Consider the following 24216-nt stretch of genomic DNA (forward strand, 5'->3'; position numbering starts at 1 on the left):
TGTGATTGTGCAGTGGTGGCATGAGTTCTGATAGTGGAGGTACTCGGGACTTTCATCCCGCGTCCAATAGTAATGTTGAACGGGAAGAAGTAGTGAAAATGGATACAACCGTGAATGTTAATTCTACTCCTACCCCTTCGTTGCAAACTGCGACTCAATGCAATCCTAACCCTCCCCCTCCTGCTCAACCTCCGAATACTAGTGCATGTAATTTATACCCATTAAACCACCCAGGACCATATCTTGTTTTTGTTTCATCCAAACAAGGTAATAATATTGGCAATCTACACCCTATGGCTATAGGGCGTCTACTCCATGAAAGGAAATTTCCTATTAAATCCATCCAGTATAAAGGCCGTAACAGGATTCAGGTAAACTTTCACTCTCCTCATCATGCTAATGACTTTCTGCAGAATAAGTTCCTTGAGACACAAAAGTTGCATGCCTTTATTCCTCACTCAAATATCTTCCGCGTAGGCATTATACGCGGTGTTGAGAAAGATCTAACTGAATCCGATATTCTTACTTTACTTCAGAGTGACGTCAAAGTTCATTCTGTTCATCGCCTACGCCGTAAATCCCTCCAAGATGGTCAGACAGTATATCTACCTACTGGCTCCATCAAGATTGTTTTTTGCTCCAAAACGTTGCCCAAATATGTTTCAATCTATCATGTAATGTTAGAAGTCACTCCCTTTATATTTTACCCCATTATTTGTTCCAAATGCCAGCGTTATGGACACACCCTCCGCAATTGCCAGTCCACTAACTTTCGCTGTCGCAACTGTAGTATGAACCATTCTACCTCTGACTGCCTTGCTAATGTCAAGTTATGTGTGCATTGCAATCAGGAACACGAAACGGGTTCATCAGACTGTGCTGTTCATCAGAAGCAAGTGGAAATCAAAAAACTTATGTGCACTGATAACATTTCCTTCTCAGAAGCTTCTGCTCGACTATTTCCACCTACTTATTCGGAGTATCATAACGTTCACCAATTTCCTCCCCTACCCTCTCAACATCCTTCTCCATTACCAGACGCCCCTCGCAAACGCAAATTCACACAAGTGGTTGTTAAGGATTTGCCACCTAAACCTTCTCCCGGCTATGATAGAGCTGCATATCTCCAGCTAGTGCAATCCACTACATCCTCGCACCCCTCTCAATCTCCGAGTTCTCAGTACCCCATTCAACCCAGTCAGCCCACTCCCTCAACATCGAGCCCGTCAATGCCTCTGCAACCCGCACAGCATCCGCAAACAGGTACTACACTTCCTCAGCGAGAACATGTTCATCAGTGTGTTCTCCACATTCTCATGCAGCTTACTCAACTACTTGGCGATCACCCCACTATCTTACCAGTTCTTACTCAACTTCGCGAAAGTTTACACCTTATCTTTAATAATGGTAGTACGCATCCTTCCATGGAATGCTAGGAGCCTACAAAATAAACACTATTGATGTTCATATCAACACAATGTCGCCCCTCTTCCTCTTTTGTTTACGATTTCACTGACACTTTACCCTCCCTACATCCCCCATATACGTTGCTCAGATATTTCTTTCCATCTGTCCAAAGTTCTACACTCTCACATATACCCACCCCTCCGTCGTTCCCCTGCCCTCTCCTGTTTGTCCCTTATATGTTGGCCTGGTGTGTATGTATTGTAGAAGTCGCTGAGACGGCCACTCTAGCGTGAAGATTAGTATACCTTGTGTCCCTGTGCTTTTCCTATAACTCCTAGTCTTGTATACGTAATTCCTCACTCTTCATTGTCTAGGTGATACATCTTTTCTTGATCTACTTTCCGCGCTTTGAACCCATTTTGTGAGTCTGCTGTATGGTCTACTTCCCTCAATCTTCAAGTACTTCGTCCTTCGAAAACATTGTCAACTCCATTGGTGTACTACTTTATTGAAAAAGTGTGCGTGTGTCGATTTAGTACAAATATCATACGGTATAGTGTCTGGGTGAAATAACGAGCCCAAATAACCTTCACGAACAGAACAGAAATACCCTGGTTCGTGTGCAAAAGACTATCAGTGCCCCGAAACGAAAGCCGAGATCGTCTGTTGTTTATCTTTAGATGGTTTAGGCTAGGCTAGGCTCCGGGGATTGTTATGGTGAAATTCATTCATGCTGGATACCATAAACAATAGTCATTGTAGGCCTATCCAAGAGCGTTCAGCAAATATCTTAAAAGTGAACATTAATTATCTCTCTTTGCATTAGCCATGTTATTATTCCCCTGATTTAAATTTTTACAGGTTAACGTTTTATGTAAGATAGCATGAACTATTGCTTTAACAAGTGTGTGTCTCAGAAGATGTGGCTCTTCACTCAGGATGTTCCTACGTCGTCGTTGTCCCAGCACCTTTTCATTGCTTTTAATGGCAGGGGGTGCACTTGTTGTCATATTCATGTTGAAGCACCTATATGACAACAACCAGAAGTGTAATAGACTTGAAAGCTACAAACAGTTTGTAAGTATGATAAAATGGTAATCATGTATGCAATAAATTATTTATTAGTCGTAATAACTACTATATTTGAAACATTTAAATGTGGTTTGATATAGGTCAAAATAATAATACTCGTATGGCCTCAGCTACATATGACAGACGTTCTGAAGTGGTTTAGGCAGCCTGCTAAGCCGTTTCAGCTCCTGTTGTATTGCCCTCAAGCAGCCAACTGGAACTCTAGTGGATTGTTTTTATTGTTAATTTTGTTAGGTAGATACAGGGAGCACCAGCAGAGGTCATTAATATAGCGACAGTTATGACAGTTGCTTAGTTGTCACCCATTTTATCCCAGTTTCTGGTATGAAAGGGTATGAAGTAAAACCCTCAAATGGTGGGTGCAAATTCATTGTTGTGATAAATGCTGGGCAACACAAACGTCGAACCTTTGACAGTAGATTCATGTGACATGTCAAATCACTGGCTTCACTCAGCATAAGGAGGACTTGGTTCGGGTGTATGTGTGTATACATTTAAATGTCGCCATTGGTCGAGATGCCAGCAACACCCACAGTTCGAGATTTTTATCAGGCATGGAAGCAAACAGCCTTCATTAGTCAATTTCTTTCTGTTCTCTTCTTGTCTTGACTGTGCGAAGGTCATTTCTATATCTTTCATAGCCCTTCCCTTCCTTTTACTTATACAGTTTTCAAAGGTCATTCTTCATTCTCATATGATATAAAGTTAAGAAGGGAAAATTATTTTGTATTTCCCTTTAGAGCCCCAATAACTGCCAAAAAGCTTACCACCTACAATGCTTGTGCAATCTAAGCATGGTTATGTGCCAGGTAAGTTGGTCACGCGGTTAGATTCGCGTAGCTTTGAGCTTGTATTCAGGAGATGGTGGGTTCAAATCCCTCCATCAGCAGCCCTGAAGATGGTTCATCGTGTTTTCCTATTTTCATACCAGGCAAATTCCATTCCCATCCTTACATCACTGAAAACCTTTGGTGGGTTAGTGCAGGGCCTCTCAAACTCCCAAAATCTCACGTGTGCAAACAGCGGCGCAGAGTTCCTCTGCACAGTGCATCGGCTCGGCTCAGACCAACGCTTCGTCTCTGGGCTACTCGGCTCGAATTTGGAGTGCTACGGAGCAAGTGAGGAAGAGGGAGACAGGCGAAGCGAGCGAGACAGGCGTGGGGAAAGAGAGAGACAGCGCTATTGCTCCAAATCGAGGAGTGGGGGGTCTGCACTCTGGTCAACCAAGCAAAGTCGTCTTTTACACCGTGCACAGTGCATGAACCAGGCGCATGCACCAGGCATATGCACCCTGAGAGGCCCTCGGTTAGTGTGATGTTAAACCACTATGGGGGAGAAAAAAAGCATGGTTAACTTACCATGATGTCGAAGTTAAACTAGCATTTATTAGAGTTCATATGGAAATAGATTCTTAGATTCCAGAAAGTTTATTGATGAGACATATCATCTACAATTGTTTTCTACTTTTTGGGCAAGTTAATTTTCCCTTTTCCAGTGCAAGAAAATACAAGGGAGATAGCTTACTGGGTACTGCTGGTATCCTGACAACTGGCTGCCCATCTCGACCACTGGTGATATTTGGATTTGCGGACATTCGCTCACTCACTCACTCACTCCTCCTGAATAAAATCGAACTCCTTATGCTGTAAACAGCCCACTGGTGGTAAATTACTGTAATATAAGCTTACATGCACACCTGAACTAAGTTTCATTCTTTATATCAAATTTATACATATTGTGGGCTTACAAGAAAAGGGTATTAAGTCCAAAACCATGGAACTTAGATAAACAAAGCTTAAAGTTTGAAAAATCAGGTGTTCAGTTGGAACACTTTTGCTTTTGTTCTTTTTTTCTATTATTATTATTATTATTATTATTATTATTATTATTATTATTATTATTATTATTCATAAATACAAGTATTAGGCTACATTTTAATCTAATTACAGCTTTCATCACGCTTATTAATCTTAGCAGAGCGTAACTGAACAAATTGACCACAATTAGAAATAGGAAAGGATTTCCACCTATCAATACTTGTTTTTATTGCACTTATTATGCTACAGGACTGGTTTCGACCCCTTACATAGGTCATCTTCAGCTGAACCATACATACATATTTCTATGATGAAGCTATGATTAAGATTGTATTGTCAAAGGAATGCCATATGATAATAAACATATGGTCACATCCAAATGGGGCATGTCGTAACGTGAACTGGCGTATGTGTCATTATGTGCAACAATGTAATTGTATATCTAAAATAGTATGTTTAAGGTCCTAAAATTAGTTTATAAAACATATCTCTACTTAAAACTAACTTGTACATATATATATAAGTTAGTTTTAAGTAGAGATATGTTTTATAAACTAATTTTAAGACCTTAAACATACTATTTTAGACATACAATTACATTGTTGCACATAATGACACATACGCCAGTTCACGTTACGACATGCCCCATTTGGATGTGACCATATGTTTATTATCATATGACATTCCTTTGACAATACAATCTTAATCATAGCTTCATCATAGAAATATGTATGTATGGTTCAGCTGAAGATGACCTTATGTAAGGGGTCGAAACTGGTCCTGTAGCATAATAAGTGCAATAAACAAGTATTGATAGGTGGAAATCCTTTCCTATTTCTAATTGTGTAATTCGTCAATACGGAAATGAAGATTATAGATTATGATACAAATTGACCGCTTTCAAAAATGTTGTTGCAACTAACATTTTCTTGTGCTGTATGGAAAACTATTTGAAATCTGATGTCTCTCTCCCTATAAACGCACCATTGCTTTGTAAATGTACTGTTGAGTTTGTGTTCTTATTGAAAGAGTAAATCCATTAGCTCTAGCCAGATAGTTACCCTTGTGTGTTGAATTTTCATCCACATTGATCATGAAGCGGAAGTTCGTGTTTACCAAGGAAAGTGATTACCTGGACAAGACGACCCAGAATCTTTCTGTTTTCAGCCACATTTTCATAACAATGAATGTACAATAGTCTTCCAACATCCGACTTTCAGAATTACATGGTCTATTTGACTTCGGCCTAGTGCGTAAAAACTTTTTCCATTCCTTAGATGTTTTTGTGATGCCTGATGTTCCATGGTTTCCTTTCAAAGATTTTCGCAGTCACAATACACTCTTTTCTCCATGCAGCTTCGCCATCAAAAAGAAGACAAACACTGTTCTAGAGTTTGTTTCATTTGGTGCTTTCCGTCAGGCAGTTGTTGTATTTTGAATAACATTAAGATTTGAAATTTCAGACTATTTTACATCTTTCTGACTTAAAATTAGATTAGCAGTAGGTTTCTTATTTTTCATTTTGCATTTCTCTTCATATGTTAAGTTAATTTGAGAAACTCTTGAAATAATAAAATGTCAACAAGGTCAAGTGTGTTGAAATCGCACATTTCTAAGTCTAATTACTGCACCTGGAAGAAAACCCAAAATGTCGTAACATCATAGCACATTACATGCAATACTAATGCAATCACAACAGCCCATGCTGTAGAAAGAAACAGCGCGAGAGATGCGAGAGGCTACACAGAGCACCAAACTAGCTGGAGGTTTGACTGAGCAGCAAGAGACATTGAAGAGACCGTCTCATGTATTGGTATTTTCCTCGAATTGCTTCTGCTGTTGCGCGTGAGCCTCTTACTAACTTACTGTGTGCTGTTTCTCTGTGACTGAGTCATTTTGAAAACGTCTCTCCAATACCGGCTAGCACAGTTCTGCGGCCGGCTAGGGGCACTGTTTCAGTGGTTTCAAAGCGTTGAATGTTACTTCAATAAACCAAAGAGAAGCAGAAATATATGCAAAATAATACCGTGTGTTATGAAAATATTCGTAAATGGAAGTTTAAACTTTCAAAATACTTTCAAATCTCTCCTTTTCTAGGGTAGACATCGGGCTGAGTGGCTCAGACGGTTGCGGCGCTGGCCTTCTGACCCCAACTTGGCAGGTTCTATCCTGGCTCAGTCCGTTCATATTGAAGGTGCTCAAATATGTCAGCCTCATGTCGGTAGATTTACTGGCATGTAAAAGAACTCCTGCGGCACTAAATTCCAGCTCCTTGGCATCTCCGAAAACCGAAAAAATAGTTAGTGGGACATAAAGCCAATAACATTATTATCATCATCATCACTGTCTCAATGTCTCATAGCATGCTTCGCCACTGCTCCTATAAAATACAGTAGGAACTGCCGAGATCTTTTCAAAGTATCTGATTATCTAGATTGACCGGGAATCTCTTTAAAGTGATTTGATAGATTGTGAGGATCTTCTTGTAGAACAGAACATGTCATTTATTTTAACTGTCATCTTCAGAATCATCACTTGCACTATCCTCCACTGCAGGTTGTGGCGTAGTTGTAGAGTTAGATGTTGGAAGACTATTGTACCAGCCATGTAGCTCTTCAGGAATGATACCTGCACAGACGATCATTCTTCTCATTGGCATCTTGGAAGGGAGGGTGTGATCAATGGTTGAAGTAAGTTGAATGAAAACCAGTGATGCTATAAGAGGAATAAGCTGTTATGTTTATGTTTCATAGATCTAGAGAAGGCATATGACCTAATACCGAGAGAAAAGTTGTTTTGCCCACTGGCGGACTATAAGGTTAATGGTAGATTATTAAAATCAGTCAAAGGCCTTTGTGCTGACAATTGACCTGCAGGGAGAATCAATGGTAGAGTGAATTCTTGGTTCGAGGAACTTACAGGGGTTACACAGGGCTGTAATCTTTTACCTTTGTTGTTTATAGTTTACATGGATCATCTGCTGAAGGGTAGGGAGGGATTCAGTTAGGTGAAAATGCAGGAAGCAGTCTGGCTAACACTGACGACTTGGTCTTAATGGCAGATTGTGCTGAAAGCCTGCAGTCTAATATCTTGGAACTTGAAAATAGGTGCAATGAGTATGGTATGAAAGTTAGCCTTTCCAAGACTAAACTGATGTCAGTAGGTAAGAAATCCAAGAGAATTAAATGTCATATTGGGGATACAAAGCTGGAACAAAGAGATAATTATTTTCAAGTATTTTTTGCTAGTTGCTTTACGTCGCACCGACACAGATAGGTCTTATGGCGATGATGGAACAGGAAAGGGCTAGGAGTGGAAAGGAAATGGCCGTGGCCTTAATTAAGGTACAGCCCCAGCATTTGCCTGGTGTGAAAATGGGAAACCACGGAAAACCATTTTCAGGGCTGCCGACAGTAGGGTTCGAACCTACTATCTCCCGAATACTGGATACTGGCCACACTTAAGCGACTGCAGCTATCCAGCTCGGTTTTTCAAGTGTTTAGGATGTGTGCTCTCCCAGGATGTTAGTATAGTAAGTGAGATTGAATCAAGGTGCAGATGCGATCAACAGTATTCTGTAAGAAGAAAGTCAACTCCCAGACGAAACTATCTTTACATCAAGCTGTGTCAGACCAACTTTCCTTTACAGAATTGAAAGCTGGGTAGACTCGGATCTTATTCATAAGTTGGAAGTAAGACATGAAAGTAGCGAGAATGATTGCTGATACAAACAGGTGGAAACAATGACAGGAGGGTACTTGGAATTAGGAGATAAAGGATAAGTTAGCAATGAACGTCATTGATGAAGCTGTATGCATAAACCAGCTTCGGTGTTGGGCTTATGTGAGGCGAATAGAGGAGGATAGGTTACCTAGGATAATAATGGACTCTGTTATGGAGGGTAAGAGAAGTAGAGGGAGACCAAGATGATGGTTAGACTCGTTTAATGATTTCAAGAAGAGGTATAGAACTAAACGAGGCCACAGAACTAGTTACAAATAGGGGATTGTGGCGGCGGTTAGTAATTCACAGAGGCTTGCAGACTGAGTGCTGAAAGGCATAACAGTCTATAATAAAGGTGTGTGTGTGTATGTATGTATGTATGTATGTATGTATGTATGTATGTATGTTCTTTGCTGTGTTAATAGACAATGGATATCTACATGCTTTTGGCAATTCTTTTGGGCTAGCAAGAACCATGATTGAGTGACACTGATCAGAGAGCCTGTACTTGTACTGCAGAAAGTCAAAGAAATCAGAATACTTCAATTCCTTTTTTTTTTTTGTAAGGATTGCTTTTCTTATTACAGAATATTTGAAATATTGCCAGGCAGTCCTGCATAGCATTTTCTATGGCACTTTGCATTGAGTCTACCTCCAGTTAAGAGTGACCACTTTCCAAGAACTTGTGTCCCACCACTTATAAGGGTTATTGCAAGTGGATGATTGGCTTGTATGAAAATTAAATTATTAAGGAGGTTAAAGACAAGGATTCTTAGATTTATGATTCAAGGTGTGTACTTTGTACTATGTACAAAAGAAGAGCTTCAATGTTTTGGCTCCTGTTTTGACCGCCACAGGTGTCTGAAAACAAGGAAACCTCAGCAACATGATCTGGGAAAGAAAACAGATAACAGAACAAACAAGTTCCAATATCTGAACTCCCAAATTTGCCCTTAATGCTGTTCCACACAAGGCAATACACGGCCGGGCTGAGTGGCTTAGGTGGTTGAGGCACTGGGCCTTCTGACCCTAACTTGGCAGGTTCGATCCTGGATCACTCCGGTGGTATTTGAAGGTGCTTAAATATGTCAGCCTCGTGTCTGTAGAGTTACTGGCATGTAAAAGAACTCCTGCTGGACAAAATTCTTGCACTTCAGTGTCCCTGAAAACCATAAAAGTAGTTAGTGACACATAAAGCAAACAACATTATTACTAAGCAATACGCAGAATATGGCTCAGCAGACTCGCACGCAATCAAATTGTACACATATATTTCCCTGCTGTAGTATAGTTCGCTCGCATCAGAAGAAGGTATCAGCAAAATAGACTGCAGGCCTAAATCAAATGTTGTTGAAATAAAACCAGGAACCATTTATGAGAAAACCGTGTCTTACATTCACAATGTTAGTGTTAACCAATCACTGCCTTATGTATAACACATACTTGATACTACATAATCAGTTATGTACTTAATTTATTCTGCTTGTCCAGGATATATTTAAAAAATCAATAATAAAAGGTATTAAGTGCACTTAATGCTTTTTTGCAGACAAAATTTTATGTAATAATGGGCTTAGATGTACAGGGTTATTCACCTATGATGTTATACGGAAATAACATCTAAACCATTAATGATATCGGTATTCTGTTTTCATATTTGTAAATGGTACTCAGGGGCTTGTAAAATAATGTGCTACATATTCTCATGGGATGATTAATAACCAAGATAATGGTACTAACTACATATTTTTAAATGGAACGACACAAATTCATACAGTTGGCCGAAAAGTTCAACTGCGTACAAGTTCAAATATGTAAGTATTTTCAAAATCGAACAGTTACTTCTTGTGATATCAATAAGAACATCACGCGCGGTTTTGCATGCCGCATCAGACAGCGTGCAGTTCGGCAAGGACATATTAATGCGCAAGCAGTTTTGTGGGTGTGATTCTAACCACATAATGGATACCAGGCATGTAAGCATAACATACACATGGTTTGCAAAGTGTGTATTACAGAACAGGGAGGGTTGATGTTTTTAAAAGGAATAAAATAATTAGGCCTACTTTGACTTCAAAGGAACATAACGAAAGCTATAATTGTCTTTGGTTTGAGTGTACAGTACATACTACTGTATGAATTGAGAAATAAACATAATACAGGACACCTGAAGAGCTCCTTCTATAAAAGCAAATGAATAATGTCCGAGGGAGACTTCATTGGAAATGATCCTAAGGGCGTGGGCACGGGAACATAATAACGTCTCGTCAGTGTAATAGTCCTTTCCAAATCCTTCCCACTCCCATCCGTGGGGAAAGACACCAAACTGAGAGCAACCTGTTGCACATCGATTTCAAAACAAAACCAAAAAACTTTAACCTCCCTTCCAAGTTGTGTGTTCACCAGTCATACAATAACATTGCACACCCAGGGTATGTTACATTACATTACATTATGTGTTTGGTAGTTTACAGTAAGTGCCTGGTATGCGATCTGTGGCTGGAATCAATGCCAGGAAATAGCTTGCGTGTGCCAATACGTCCTTGGCCGCCCGCAAAAGCCCAAATGAGGTTTTTATTGATATGTCAAAAAGTTACTGTCCGATTTTGAAAATACATATTTGAACTTGTACACAGTTCTACTTTTAGGCCAGCTGTATGTATTTGTGCCGTTCCATTGAAAAGTATGGAGTTAGCACCAATGTCTCGGTTATTAATCACCCCATGAGAATAAGTAGCACATTATTTTACAATCTCCTGGATAACATTTACGAATATGAAAACAGAATGCCGATATCTTTTAACGGTTTAGATGTTATTTCCGTTCAACATCTTAGGTGAATAACCGTATGAACGTTTCATTGCTGAGGAACTGACACCTGGTGCCTGTTTAGGACTGCTAGCTGTAAAAGGAATACTTCTTTTGTTTCTGACAGACCCCCCCCCGTAAAATATATCCATAATTTAGGTTATTAAAGTTTGTCTGACACAACTTGATTGAAATATTCTGTTCATGTTTTATAATGTACCCCTGTAAACAATATATTTTACATGACATAAAATGCTAGTCATAAAACACAACACTGTAAATGAAAAATCATTTAACTTACTTCAAACAGTCAATGTGATGATTGAACCTGTCAGATTTGGCTCAATTGTAGACACTCAAAATTGTAAATCTTTAGGCTCTGTCAAACAGGAAGCGAACTAAATGACCGCAGGCCGTTGTGGACTGGGATAGACAAGTAGAATGCGGACATGTCAGGGCAAACCAGTATGAAAGCAGTCGCAATCAAGTGCGTACCGACTCAGTTTTTTTCTTTCTTGAATTGGTGTTATCATTTGTTGTTTTAATCAAATGTCCATCACCCCCTGTGGTTGGGGGGCGCAGACGAATAATACACCCATTGTCGTAAGAGATGACTAAAAGGGACGACCAACGGATAATGACATTAGAACCATGAGGCTACTTATGATCTTTGTAATCGACGTGCCATGTGTCGTACAGGTATTCACGCACTAGATCAATTAATTTCTCCGTATCTTCTGGAGACATTTCTCAGTGTTGGCCGCGCAGCTGTCCGCTGTGGTTGGCCACCTTCTGTTTGAGCAGGATGATGTAATATCACAGTGTACAGAGTCCGTGCGGACAAAAGCAGCCAGTCCGCGCGCACAGTCTGTTTTCTGTTTGACAGAGCCTTTAGTGTGCTACTGTGGTTGATTTTTATCGAGCAGTGTGAATCCTTTGACAGTGAATTGGCACCCACTTCACTATTCTGTCTCTTTTAGTATTTGTCAGATCAACGTAGAAGGCATCAGTATGTCTAAATGCCAATATATCTCAAGGCTTTTACGAAAATATAAAGTAGACGTACTTCTTGTACAAGAATCTCACATAGAGAATGAAGATCAAGCCAGAAGGAGAGGAAGAATCCTGGATATATGTGATAGGGATAACCTATCATTGTCATTATGGTAATATAACGTATGTTCGTAGTAATATTGCAGATACCTATTAACAACATCCACAGATGATGACATCCATACAATTACAATCAAAGTTGGTGAATTAATAATTGTAAATGTATACAAAGGGCACTAGGAAAGTTTTGCAATATGCAAAAATGGTTGGCTGGACACCCCTGTTATGGTGAGGGATGAAAAGAGGGGTGAAAAACGGTCTAGAAGACAGCAAGGCTTGACGTTCACACTAGTTGTTACCAAGCAGTGGGATTGAAAGCAAGTTAAGATGTCGGTGTGGTCTAAAGGTGAATATCGTGCAATTATCCACTACAATTTTGCTCGTGGATTAACTGTTGACCAGTGCCTGGAAGAAATGACTCCTGTGCTGGGGAAAGACTGTCCACATCGGACAACAATTTTCCACTGGTACAAAGAGTTCCAGAGGGGAAATTTTAGGGTTGAAGACGATCCTCGTTCTGGGCGACCATCTGAATCAGTAACTGAGGAAATCATTGAAGCTGTGAGGAAAATGTTGCAGCAAGAGAGGCGGTTGACATATCGGTAGAGGTAGGAGAGACCCTCCACATCCCTGCACCAGCTATTCATTCAGTTCTACACGACCATCTCCATGTTAGAAAGGTTTGTTCCGTTTGGGTGCCCCATTCACTTTCAGAGGAACAAAGGGCACATCGAGTGAAATGGTGCCGAAAAATGTTAGAACAGTTTGAAAATGGGACTTCACGTAACGTCAATAGCATCATTATAGGTGACGAAACTTGGCTTTATTATTACGATGTCCCAACAAAATCCCAGAACAAGGTGTGGCTGTTTGAAGATGAGGGTACTCCTGTGACTGTGTGAAAGTCAAGGTCAGTGAAGAAAAGGATGATAGCAGTATTCTTCACTGAACGGGGCATCCTGACTCGGGTTGTGCTAGAAACACAAAAGACAGTTACTGCGAAGTGGTACAGTGAGACTTGTCTGCCTCAGGTCATCCAGGCTCTCAAGCAGCTCCGTCCAAGGTCACAGCTCAACACTTGGCTCTTGCATCACGACAATGCTTCAGCACATCGTGCTAATGTAACAATGGATTTTCTTGCCAGATCAGGGTTGACTGTGCTTGATCACCCTCCATACAGTCCTGATCTTGCCTCATGTTACTTCGCACTCTTCCCAGAAGTGAATATGAAGTTGAAAGGGCGGCGTTTTGCATCCAACAAGGAGCTTCTGGCAGCATGGGATCAAGAGTGTGGAAATGTAACCGAAGAAAAGTGGCAGAGTTGGTTCAGTGACTGGTGTCAATGTATGGAGAAGTGTAGTGAGTGGAAATTATTTTGAAAAAGTCTAAAGCGTCCACTCACATTGCAAAACTTTTCTAGTGCCCTTTGTACAAACCTCCTCCAATGCTTTGGCCATCACATGTCCTGGAAGTTTATCAACATCCATCAGTTTACTGTGGTGATTTCAATAGCCATCATGCTGACTGGAAGTACAACTCAAATTATATAAATGAAGAACACTTTTGTCAAACTGGGCAGATGAAAACAACCTTCATCTAATTTTTTATGCCAAAGATCCATCTGCCTTCCGATCAGCTGCTTAGAACAAAGATTTCAATCCTGACCTTATTTTTGTCTCCAAGGATACTACAAATCAACCCCTTCACACCAACAGAAAGGTTCTTCAAGGTTTCCCCAAAAGCCAGCACAGACCTGTTCTCCTTCAACTTGGTATCCAGGTCCCTGTCATCTCATCTTTTCCTAAACCAAGATGGAACTTCTAGAAAGCTCATTGGCAGAATTTTTCCATAGGTCTTGACAAATGCTTGAGATGGATACCATCCATATAATCTAATTATAAGCGGTTTGTAGGTGCTGTAATATCAACAGCTAAAAAACATATCCCAAGAGGTTATTGAAAGAAGTATATACCTGGTTGGAATAAAGAAAGTCAGGATCTGTATAAAGAATTTCTCAGAAGTGGTGAAAATGAAATTGGAGAGGAACTACTCAGAACACTTGATGTAGCTCATCAGGAGAAATGAATCAAAACTACAAAAACTCTTGACTTCAAACATTCCAGTAGAAAAGCTTGGAACTTATTGAAGAAGCTTGGAGCTAGCCCACCGGTTCAAAGGGGGGAAACCCTAACCAAGTTGCTGATCGAATCGTCTCTTTATCAAGATCTCCTAGGGATAAAATACATACAAGAATTGTAAAACAGGAACTTTAGAAAAGTCAAAGCTAATTGCCAAACTCATACAGAATATTCACAACCATTTACACAAGAAGAGGTTAGTTCAGCACTTAAAAGTATAAAAGCTGGGAAAGCCTGTGGGTTTGATGGTATGCATAATGAATTATTACTGTATACTGGTCCATATACCAAACTATGGTTAGCAAGGTTCTTTAGTGATATTCTGAAGACTGGTCACATTCGTAAAGAGCTAAAGGAAACAAAAATAATAGCAATTCCTAAACCAGGAAAGGAAACAAATAAGGCAGAAAACTATCGCCCTATAGCTGTCCTCAGTGCTTGCTATAAACTACTGGAAAGAATTATCCTAAACTGAATCAGCAGCAAAATTATGGATCATATCCCACATGAACAAGCTGGTTTCTGAACAGGGAGGAGCTGTACAGATCAAGTCCTTAGTCTTACAACTTATATCAAGGCAGCTTTGAAGATGATACGAAGACGTCTGTAGTATTTATTGATATGACAGCAGCCTATGACACAGTATGGAGAGAGGGCCTCCTTTTAAAATTCGTATAAGTGATCCCCTGCAGAACTCTAGCCCAATGAATAAATAAAATGTTATGTGATAGATATTTCCAAGTTATCCTGGGCAAGGAAATTAGTAAGCAAAGAACTTTGAAAAACGGTCTTCCGCAGGGCTCTGTACTCTCACCAATGCTTTTCAATCTATATATTGCAGACATCCCTCATAATGTAAGTATTACCACAAGTGGTGACTCACACCAAGCCCAAGTAAAACAGAATCTTCATGTTTTCATCTTCATAACAAACAGGCAAACCGACAACTGAAAATCTATTTTAATGAAAATCTAGTGAAATATAATCTACTCCAAAGTATTTGGGTGTCACTTGACAGATCCTTAACTTATCGACAACACCTGAATAATACAACAGCCAAAGTTCGTTCCAGGAACAACATCCTTCAAAAGCTGTGTGGTACTTCATGGGGATCTACAGCTGCAACACTTCGTTGCTCTGCACTGGGACTAGTCTATAGTACAGCAGAATATTGTGCTCCAGTTTGGCTAAACAGCAACCATACCAGCAAACTTGACATCCAGCTCAGTAGTACTACAATGCATACAATCACAGGTTGTCTAAAAACTACACCAACATTTTGGCTTCCAACTTTAAGTCACATTCATCCACCTGCACTGAGAAGGCAGAATGCTTTGTTACATGAATATAAGAAAATATTGGATCACCCGGACCTTCCAATTCATGACTACATTCCAAGTGCTATATATGGCAGGTTAAAATCCGGACATCCAGCAATAAAATCTGCTGTTGAACTTTTCAATATGGGCTTCAATATAAATGATCATTGGAAAGAAAAATGGATCCAACATGCACCCCCAGACATTATAACTGTTTTAAATACCCAAATTAAACCAGCTGGTGTTGATCTGCCTCGACATACGTGGAAAACTGCCAATAGGATTTGTACAAACCATGGAGTATGTAATGACTTCCTCTACAAATGGAACAAAATTTCTGATTCATCTTGTGTTTGTGGAGCGACTCCCCAGGCCATCCAACACATTGTGCAGCAGTGTAGTATTACGTCATACTCGGGAGATCTGAAGGACTTTCTACCGCTGACTCCAGATGCTGTTAACTGGCTAGACAAATTAACTCTCACTATATAAGTGCATACATTGTCATTGTATACTCTGTTTCATGTCTAATAGTAATAACACCCTAGTTATTTTAGTACATCATTTATGTATTGTATATTCCAATGTGTTGCCATATGCTAAATAATAATAGTGAACCCAGTTTTGACAATCAATCCATATTTACATCAGGTTGGAAGATCACCATACCAAAAGACACAATAATTTATCTACATTACACAACAAAACAACTTATCACGATACAAAGAACATGAAAACTAACGTCCCAAGTTATCTTCTTTCATTACTAGGAGAGGAAGTAATGGTTCAGAGCACCACTGTTCTGTGCCTGTAGCTAGCTAACAGTACATTCTCATTTCTGGAATGGTAAGAGAGATAACATTTTTTTTAAACAATGAATATGATATGATAAGTTAAATCAGCATTCTTCATGAACCCCTTTCATTGTTCCATGGAGTCCGTCGACCACAGGTTGGGAATCGCTGATGGAGGACGTACAGTTTCACCTACAGCGAATCACATAGTAGGATCCAATAGTACTGTATGAACACTCCCTCAAAAGACACTTCAGAGTGGCCAAATTAGAAAGCTCAAGGTTCCTGGTATTGAAAAAACACACCATTAATGTCATCTTAGAGAATACAGAAGGAACTATGTCACGTTAAACAAAGCATTGATTACATCAACTTGGGCAGTTCTCGTCACATTTCCGAGCGTTGATGTAATCAGTTTTGGCACTCAAGGGATTAAACGTGTAAGATACTAAGATAAATATACACTTCTGTGCAAAACTTAAGGACGAAAGTAACTTTCGCATGTTTTATCACTGCCAAGTAACATAGCTCGATGAAACTTGAACCACACATAGGAAGAACTGTTACAGTATGGTACGATAGGCAACTGAAAGGAATATATGATGAGACAAACAGAAATGACATTTTTATACAGTGACAATAAATTACTTGTAAGTCGCTGCGACTCATGATGGTCCCCTGGACATCACAAAAGAAGGTTCGTGGTTCTTAAAAGGGTGTGTGATCACCATGGATAGCGATGCATGCTCTGCAATGTGTTCCCATGCTGGCCACAAGATTGGTAAGGAGTTTTTGTGGTAGGTCATTCCATTCCTCCATGTGGAGAAATGTGGACGTGCTGCAGTACATCTGCCCAACATGTCCCACACGTGCTTGATAGGATTTAAATCGGGGGAACGGGCAGACCAGTTCATTTGCTGAATATCCTCTTGTTCCGAAAGCTCCTCCACCTGCCCTGTTCAATGTGGTCGTGCATTATCATCCATAAAAATGAAGTCAGGGCCAAATGCACCCCTGAAGATCACATGAGTAGGGAGTACACTGTCACAATAACGTTGACCGGTGAATATGCCTCCCCACACCATAACACTTGGACCGCCAAAATGATCATGTTCAACAATGTTCCTGGTGCATTACGTATTTCCACCTCACGCCAGATGAGGGAACGTCTAAAATCACTACTCAGACTGAATCGGCTCTCAACTGAGAGGAGCATGTGACCCCACTCCTCGTCAGTCCAGGCCTGATGCCCTTGGCACCATCGCAAACGGTGCCGCCGATGTACGGATGTCGACGGAACACAACGTAATGGTCATCGGGCAGAAAGCCCACCCCCATGCAGTCACCGTGCCACTGTGAAGTGTGAGACTGGGTGCCGTGCAGTCCTGTTAAATCTGGTTACAATTGAACCCGCTGTTTGATGTAAGTCTCTTCTTGCCTATTGCACAATGTAGCAGTCAACTGCTGCTGTAGTTGATCGTCGTCGATCCCCTCCTCTCCTTCGGGCAGCATTGCCTGTGGTTCGTAATGCTCTCCATACACGTGAAACAATGCTGTGAGCATTACCAAACTCCTGGATTACACTCGTCATACTTCTTCCTTCTTCCACTTTACCAATGATTCTTCCCCTGTGAAGTCATCCAGATGTTGTCTCCAAGCCATGTTGTAATACATAACACCACCACAGTGTACTCGCTGATTGACTCACACTGTCTTGTCCCGTTCCTTCAACTGCCTTGTTTTGTGGGGCCAGACCCGTTTGGCGCTATAGTCACGCTGACCTCACGCCAGGTTTCTGTACACGTGTGGGAGACCTCTGGCAACATGTTACCGCACTTTCATTCATTTCCACCGAGTAGTTGGCATGTTGGGTTGCTTTATCTATCTCGTCCTTAAGTTTTACACAGCAGTGTGTGTGTGTATATAAAAGAGTGACATGAATGTTGAAAAAAAAATCCTTTTTTTCTGTGCAATTTCAGATTAAGGAACTTTCTGACTACCTAAATAATGTTGAGCAATCAGCTAACAAGTCTGCAGCAAGCCTTCATCTTTTGAACACCGCCTTACATCAGCAGCAGCATCAGCAACATACAGTAACTGAACTAGGAAATAAAAGTGAAACAGGGAGATGACACTGGACTGAAGTAAGATTATTAATAGCATTCAGCATGCGTACGACAATAAAACGTATTGTTTACGAATCCTTCCAACTACTGAAGCATTCAGCATTCTTCCAGGTTAATGAAATGGTGAACAAAACTTATACAAAGTAATTTGTATTAGCTTATCACTCGTTTTTGTAAACTTAAATAATGTCTGAAATTTAAACTAAATAATTGAGTTGTATTTCCCACTCAAACTTACTCTTTGTTCTCCTGTCGTTCTTTCTGGAGAAGCAGTTCATTATCAGTCAAACTGAGTCACATTGACAGCTGAACTGTTAATAATTAATCTTTTCAGCTAATAATGCTAACTCAGCTTAAAGTGGTTCTGTCTTTATATATCTTAATTTCTAGTGAATCAGTCTGAAAATCAGTTGCCTATATTTGTCTTATAAAAATAGTTATAGTCACTAATGAAAATAACTACCAATATACCTTTTATTACAATCAAAACCAACAAACGTATTTATTATAATTTTAGATTTCTTGAGTTCCTGTATCCAGTGATGGATCTAGACATTTTTTGAGGAGGGGGGGCAGGGGCAAGTTGGCCTCTGCCACCTCTTATAGGGGTAAAATAAATTTATCAAACAACTCTATTATGTTCCAAAACCCTATGTTAATTTGGGGGGAAAATCATTGTTTGATTATGACTACATGGGTTTATAAAATAGTCAATAGTTTGTTCAGTGGTACCAAAATTACATTTTCTGTCCAAATTTCTTGTAACATTCATCAGCTGCTGGCTAGTTATTCCTTATAAGTTAAAATAATTTTCCTTTCTTTCCTTTCAACAGAAGAGGTGATGGCATTCTCATAATTGTTATTGAATTACAGTAGCTTCTTCGCTATCAATGGAAATTTCAGACCTCATTTGTTGACCTCATATTATTTCGCTGGATTGATTGGCTCCGATTGTTGAGCCACTGGCCTTCTGACCCCAACTTGGCAGGTTTGATCCTGGCTCAGTGTAGTGGTATTTGAAGGTGCTCAAATACGTCAGCCTCATGGCGGTAAATTTACTGGCACGTAAAACAACTCCTGCGGGACAAAATTTTGGCATCTTGGCGTCTGCGAAAACCTCCCGAATAGTTAGTGGGATGTAAAAACAATAATATTATTCATATTTTTTCCCCAGAAAGTCAATAATAGTGTTTGTCTGGATTTTCATTCTTTTGTATTCCAACATCCAGAACAGCACAGAGTTGAACTCATTTTTCAGACATTTTCACCATGTTTTTTTGTGTGTGTTATCAATTTCATGCAGATATGCAGATGTAGCAATCAGCTGCTCACATCAGTAACGAACATAACCGCTCATTTCGACCTTAACAGATACCTATAAAACTGAAGTCATAGGATTCATTTTGCTGCCTCCTCTCCCCCGACTCTAGATCCAACACTGCCTGTATTGGTATTCACAAACAAATTGTGAAAATTATCTATTAAAAATAACATGATGGTTTATTGATATCATAGGCCACTGTCATAAATATTGTAGTTCATTTTTTTATATCATTAACTTTTGTTAATTTCTATTCATGAGAATGTTATATCAGATAATGTGATGAACACTTGCATGTTTGAAGACCAGTAGCCAGTACTTAAGTCATGTAATGCTTTAATATGGATTAGTTCAGAGTTTTATCTTGCATTTTGCTTTATCTTCTTGTTCTCTTAATATTGTTATTCCTTTTGCTTCATAATCTTCCAGTTCAAAACACGTGTTTCCAATATGTTACTAAAGGCACGTGTGATAATGTCGGAAAATTTCTCATTGCTGTTTGTATATTTACATTGTTTAAACTTGGGAAGCCTTTCTTTAGGGCAATTTATATTTGACCATAGGCCTAGTTTGAAAAGGAATCACATTTATATATCAGGTCATTTTGTGATTAAATTTATTTTATATGACTTTTATATATTTTGTAAGTTCCTTTTTTGTTGTTGTTTATAATCAGTAAATCACGATTCAGGAATGAATAATGAATACTGTACAAGGGGGTACCCAAAAATAACCAGAATAACATTGCCGTAAGCGAAGCTTGTGTAGTACGCATTTCTGCCACTAGGCGTGTATAGCGCAACTCATTGCCAGTTCAGTGCCGCCTGTGTTGTCGACCTGACTGTTCTTGTTTCATTTTTTATGATGGCAAGTTTAAGTGAACAACGTGCAAACCTTTTATTGGGAAGCTTTAAGAAGATTGTGCAACAGTATTTGTCAAAGAAGACCCGATTTGTGGCAGACAGGAGACTGGTTCGTCCACCACGACAACGCACCTGCATAAGCAGCAATCTCTGTTAGACAGCTTTGGGCTAAAAATGGTAGGGTTCCGCTGCCCCACGCCTGACCTGGCTCCGTGCGACTTTTTCTTATTTCCACACATGAAAAGGGGCATGAAAGGACAACATTGAAAAGGTCAAGAAAAAACAAGGGAGGAGTTGTTAGCCATTTCTAAAGATGACTACAAAACATGTTTCGAACAGTGGAAGCACCGATGGGACATGTGTATTAGTTGTAATGGAGAGTATTTTGAAAGGGATAAGGTTATTTTGTAAAAAAAAAAAATAGAAAAAATATAGCTTTTAAAAAATAATGCCTTTTGCTTTTTTGGTACCCCCTCGTATATGGGGGCATAAATTAACATGATGAGTGCAAGTGTCTGTATTCGCAATAGCTTAGATTCCATTATAAATAATGTATGTAGATTAATGAGGAAATTGATGGTGCAAGTTCAGAATAGTTCCTCAGTCAGGACTGCTCGGTCATGTAGGTCAATTCTCTTTTATTCTTAGCACTTTAATATTGTCACACGTATCAGTCGTGATACTATTGAAGAAAACCATTCATTGCAGCATAAGGAGTTAGGGTGGAGGTGTGTATGTTAATTTATCATTGGTTTGTTGTCCGGCTCCATGGCTAAATGGTTAGTGTGCTGGTGTTGGTTCACAGGGGTCCCGGTTTCGATTCCCACCAGAGTCTGAAATTTTAACCATGATTGGTTAATTTCGCTGGCACGGGGGCTGGGTGTATGTGTCATCTTCATCATCGTTTCATCCTCTTCACAACACGCAGGTCGCCTACGGGTGTCAAGTCAAAATACCTCCACCTGGCGAGCCAAACATGTCCTCCGACACTCCCAGCATTAAAAGCCATACGCCATTTCATTTCATCAGTTGGTTCACTTCGTTTAAGTGTTTTTATTGTGTTGCAGTTGTTAATGGCATGTATTTGCATCGTATTCTGGGAGTGATGCCATGTTTAATTTCAAACTATAACATTGGCTGTTGATATGGCAAATTTTGCATGATTTGTAATATTTTCTAGGAGCAGATTGGTGGGTCCCTTGCATTGACAGTGAACCCGTTAATGTCCTACACGTTATGCAAGATAACATTTCTATCCTTCATCTTCCAAAAGTTATGCTGAGGAACTATCTGTACTTTTATCAAATTGATTATTGGATATGACCATGTTGAAGGCATGTAAGATTGTCATCTGTATCTTCCTTCAGTGTATAACTGCTAGAATTGACCTAAAATTTAGATGAGAAATGTATTTCAGTCTTTAGAAAATCTCCGTAATGGATATTACCACTAAACGAACAGCAAGGTCTATCTAGGCCAGCGATTCCCTACTGGGGTTCCACGATGCTATGTTAGAGGTTCTGCAAAATTGAATAAAATAGTCTTAAAAACAGTCATAAAACTCAGCCATGTCTTTCTGTTCCAGATGCTGCACACAAACTTTGCTAATGATTCAACTTGCCACTGGTGTGAAAGAGTTTCGTGCAATGTCACAGAAAGCTTTAAACATATTAGTCCAATTCTTCACTTCTTATTTATTGAACAAGCATTTTCGTGTTAGTCAAAAATTAAAACCAAACGATGAAATACGCTTTTTCGGTTCAAGAACTTTTGCCTATCAAACGTGCTGGGAAGAATAAAATTATTTTATGATCCAAGAGACAAGCCTAAATACCACATTAAACTGTTGTAAAATTAAGTTAATGCCTTTTTTCTTTTTCTTTTTTCCAAAAAGTACTGTTCTAAAAATGTATTGAAATAAAAAACTGCACAAAGCTTCAAAATATAACAAGAGCTTGCATGGAGAAACTTTATTTTTCAAGCAGATATGACGCCATTAGAATAGCAAAGACGTATGCACCAAAAGCTAGTTTCGAGAAAAATGTGTTTAAAGTTTTGCTAAGTATCAAATAGAGAAAGTACACATTAAAATACTTGATTAAATTATTATAAACTGGTCATAAATGAACCAGGAGATATTACTACTGAAAATTATAAAATATAATTTTTACAGATATTCTAGGTTTTTGAACACTAATTTATTTTTTATGCATGGCCTTTTTTAAATGTAAGGTTGCATTTATGCATGTTAAGAATAAAACTGTTTTGTTGCAAAATGGAAATATATACTATATAAATAAATGAATATGAATATTTAGTTTATTTTAATAGCTGTTATATAAATTGTAATCCCCTATTTCCCAAAATTCTCTAAATATTTCATCACTTTCATCTCGACTCACTTTATCAAAACAACCACATCGGCAAGGAGGCCCTACTTCCTTTGCGCTTAAAATTTTTAATTTTTGAAGTTAAATAATCTTCACCTGTATTTCACTTTCTTTTTTCTTGGCCACATTTATTTTCCATTTGTTTTTCTGTACACAGCGTTTTCTAGGACTTAGTGATGAGAAGGTGAAGCACTGCCTGTATCACTCATTGTTTATGCTTAGTAAAAATAATAAAAGTCTACACTACAAATGCCATTCCTTGAATGATAATGGTTAAAAGCACAAATTTAATCACACAATACTAAATACACCAAATAAATATTACTGCACGAACTGCATGATACCGAAACTGAGTGTTATAACTAGCTTTTGAAACATAAGTCTCAACAAAAAGCTGAACTTCCAAACAGATACCACATACAAGAAAGATTAAATCTAAAAAACAACAAATATGCATTCTAATGCTTAAGGAATTTATGAGGGTTGAAGGGCTGAAAACAAACAACACCCTCTCTTATGAGATTTATTGCACTATGCTGTTAAATGCATAGTAGCTATCGTGGGACGGCGACGTGCTGGCAGGCTGGCTCATATGCCTTTGCTATTCTCGAGATTGAGCTGCAGCGCGTAAGGTCGAATGACATGCTGTATTAAAATGGAGGTTTCATTCATAACCAAGGCATATCAACCATTCTCACTTAACAGCCATGAAAGAGTACGCTTCATATTATGTGTTGAAAGAAAAAACGAGAGAAGAAAGTATACTTTGGTACATCCGCCTCTGCTATTCTAAAGGCCTTGTATAAGGATGCACAGTAGAAGGGCACTGATCCGTGTTACTGTTCATCATAGTCACCACTAGAGATGGGCTAATTTATTCTTTTTCTGGAACAGTTCCAGTTGTTCCTGTTCTGGAAAAAAAATCTATATTCCGAATAACATTTCCACAGTTCCAAAATAACAGAGGTTTAGGCGACAGTGGGGAATTAGAAAATATTAATGAACCTTGTAAATGCTAATTCGAAAATTGTTTCCTCACTGCTAGTTTCATGCTTTACCTCTAATGTCTCTAGAAAATGCTACAATATGGTTTTATCACTACAAATTGGGTATTAATGAAACCTGAGAAAGAAACACCTTAATTAAATTAATTTTTAGGTTTGACCTGTTGTTAAATGTTTTATTTTTTAGGTATTTTATAAATGTTATGTAATCATAAATTAGTTTTGACGGACAGAAGAACCTGACAGTTATAGATTAAAGTTTTTATCTGGCAAAAGAAGGCAGGTACTGGTACTGGAAAAC

The 24216-nt window shown here is 39.1% G+C and overlaps 1 long non-coding RNA gene across 1 annotated transcript; it reads left to right on the forward strand.

The window, feature by feature from the left end:
- Window positions 1-2056: 2056 nt before the first annotated feature.
- LOC136875435 (uncharacterized) lies at window positions 2057-22838 on the forward strand. Its single transcript, XR_010860429.2, has 3 exons — window positions 2057-2484; window positions 18191-18355; window positions 22107-22838. It is a non-coding gene; the product is annotated as an uncharacterized lncRNA (long non-coding RNA).
- The last annotated feature ends 1378 nt before the right edge of the window (window positions 22839-24216 follow it).

The sequence above is a fragment of the Anabrus simplex genome, chromosome 6 (assembly GCF_040414725.1).
Source record: "Anabrus simplex isolate iqAnaSimp1 chromosome 6, ASM4041472v1, whole genome shotgun sequence".
Classification (NCBI taxonomy): Eukaryota; Metazoa; Arthropoda; class Insecta; order Orthoptera; family Tettigoniidae; genus Anabrus; species Anabrus simplex.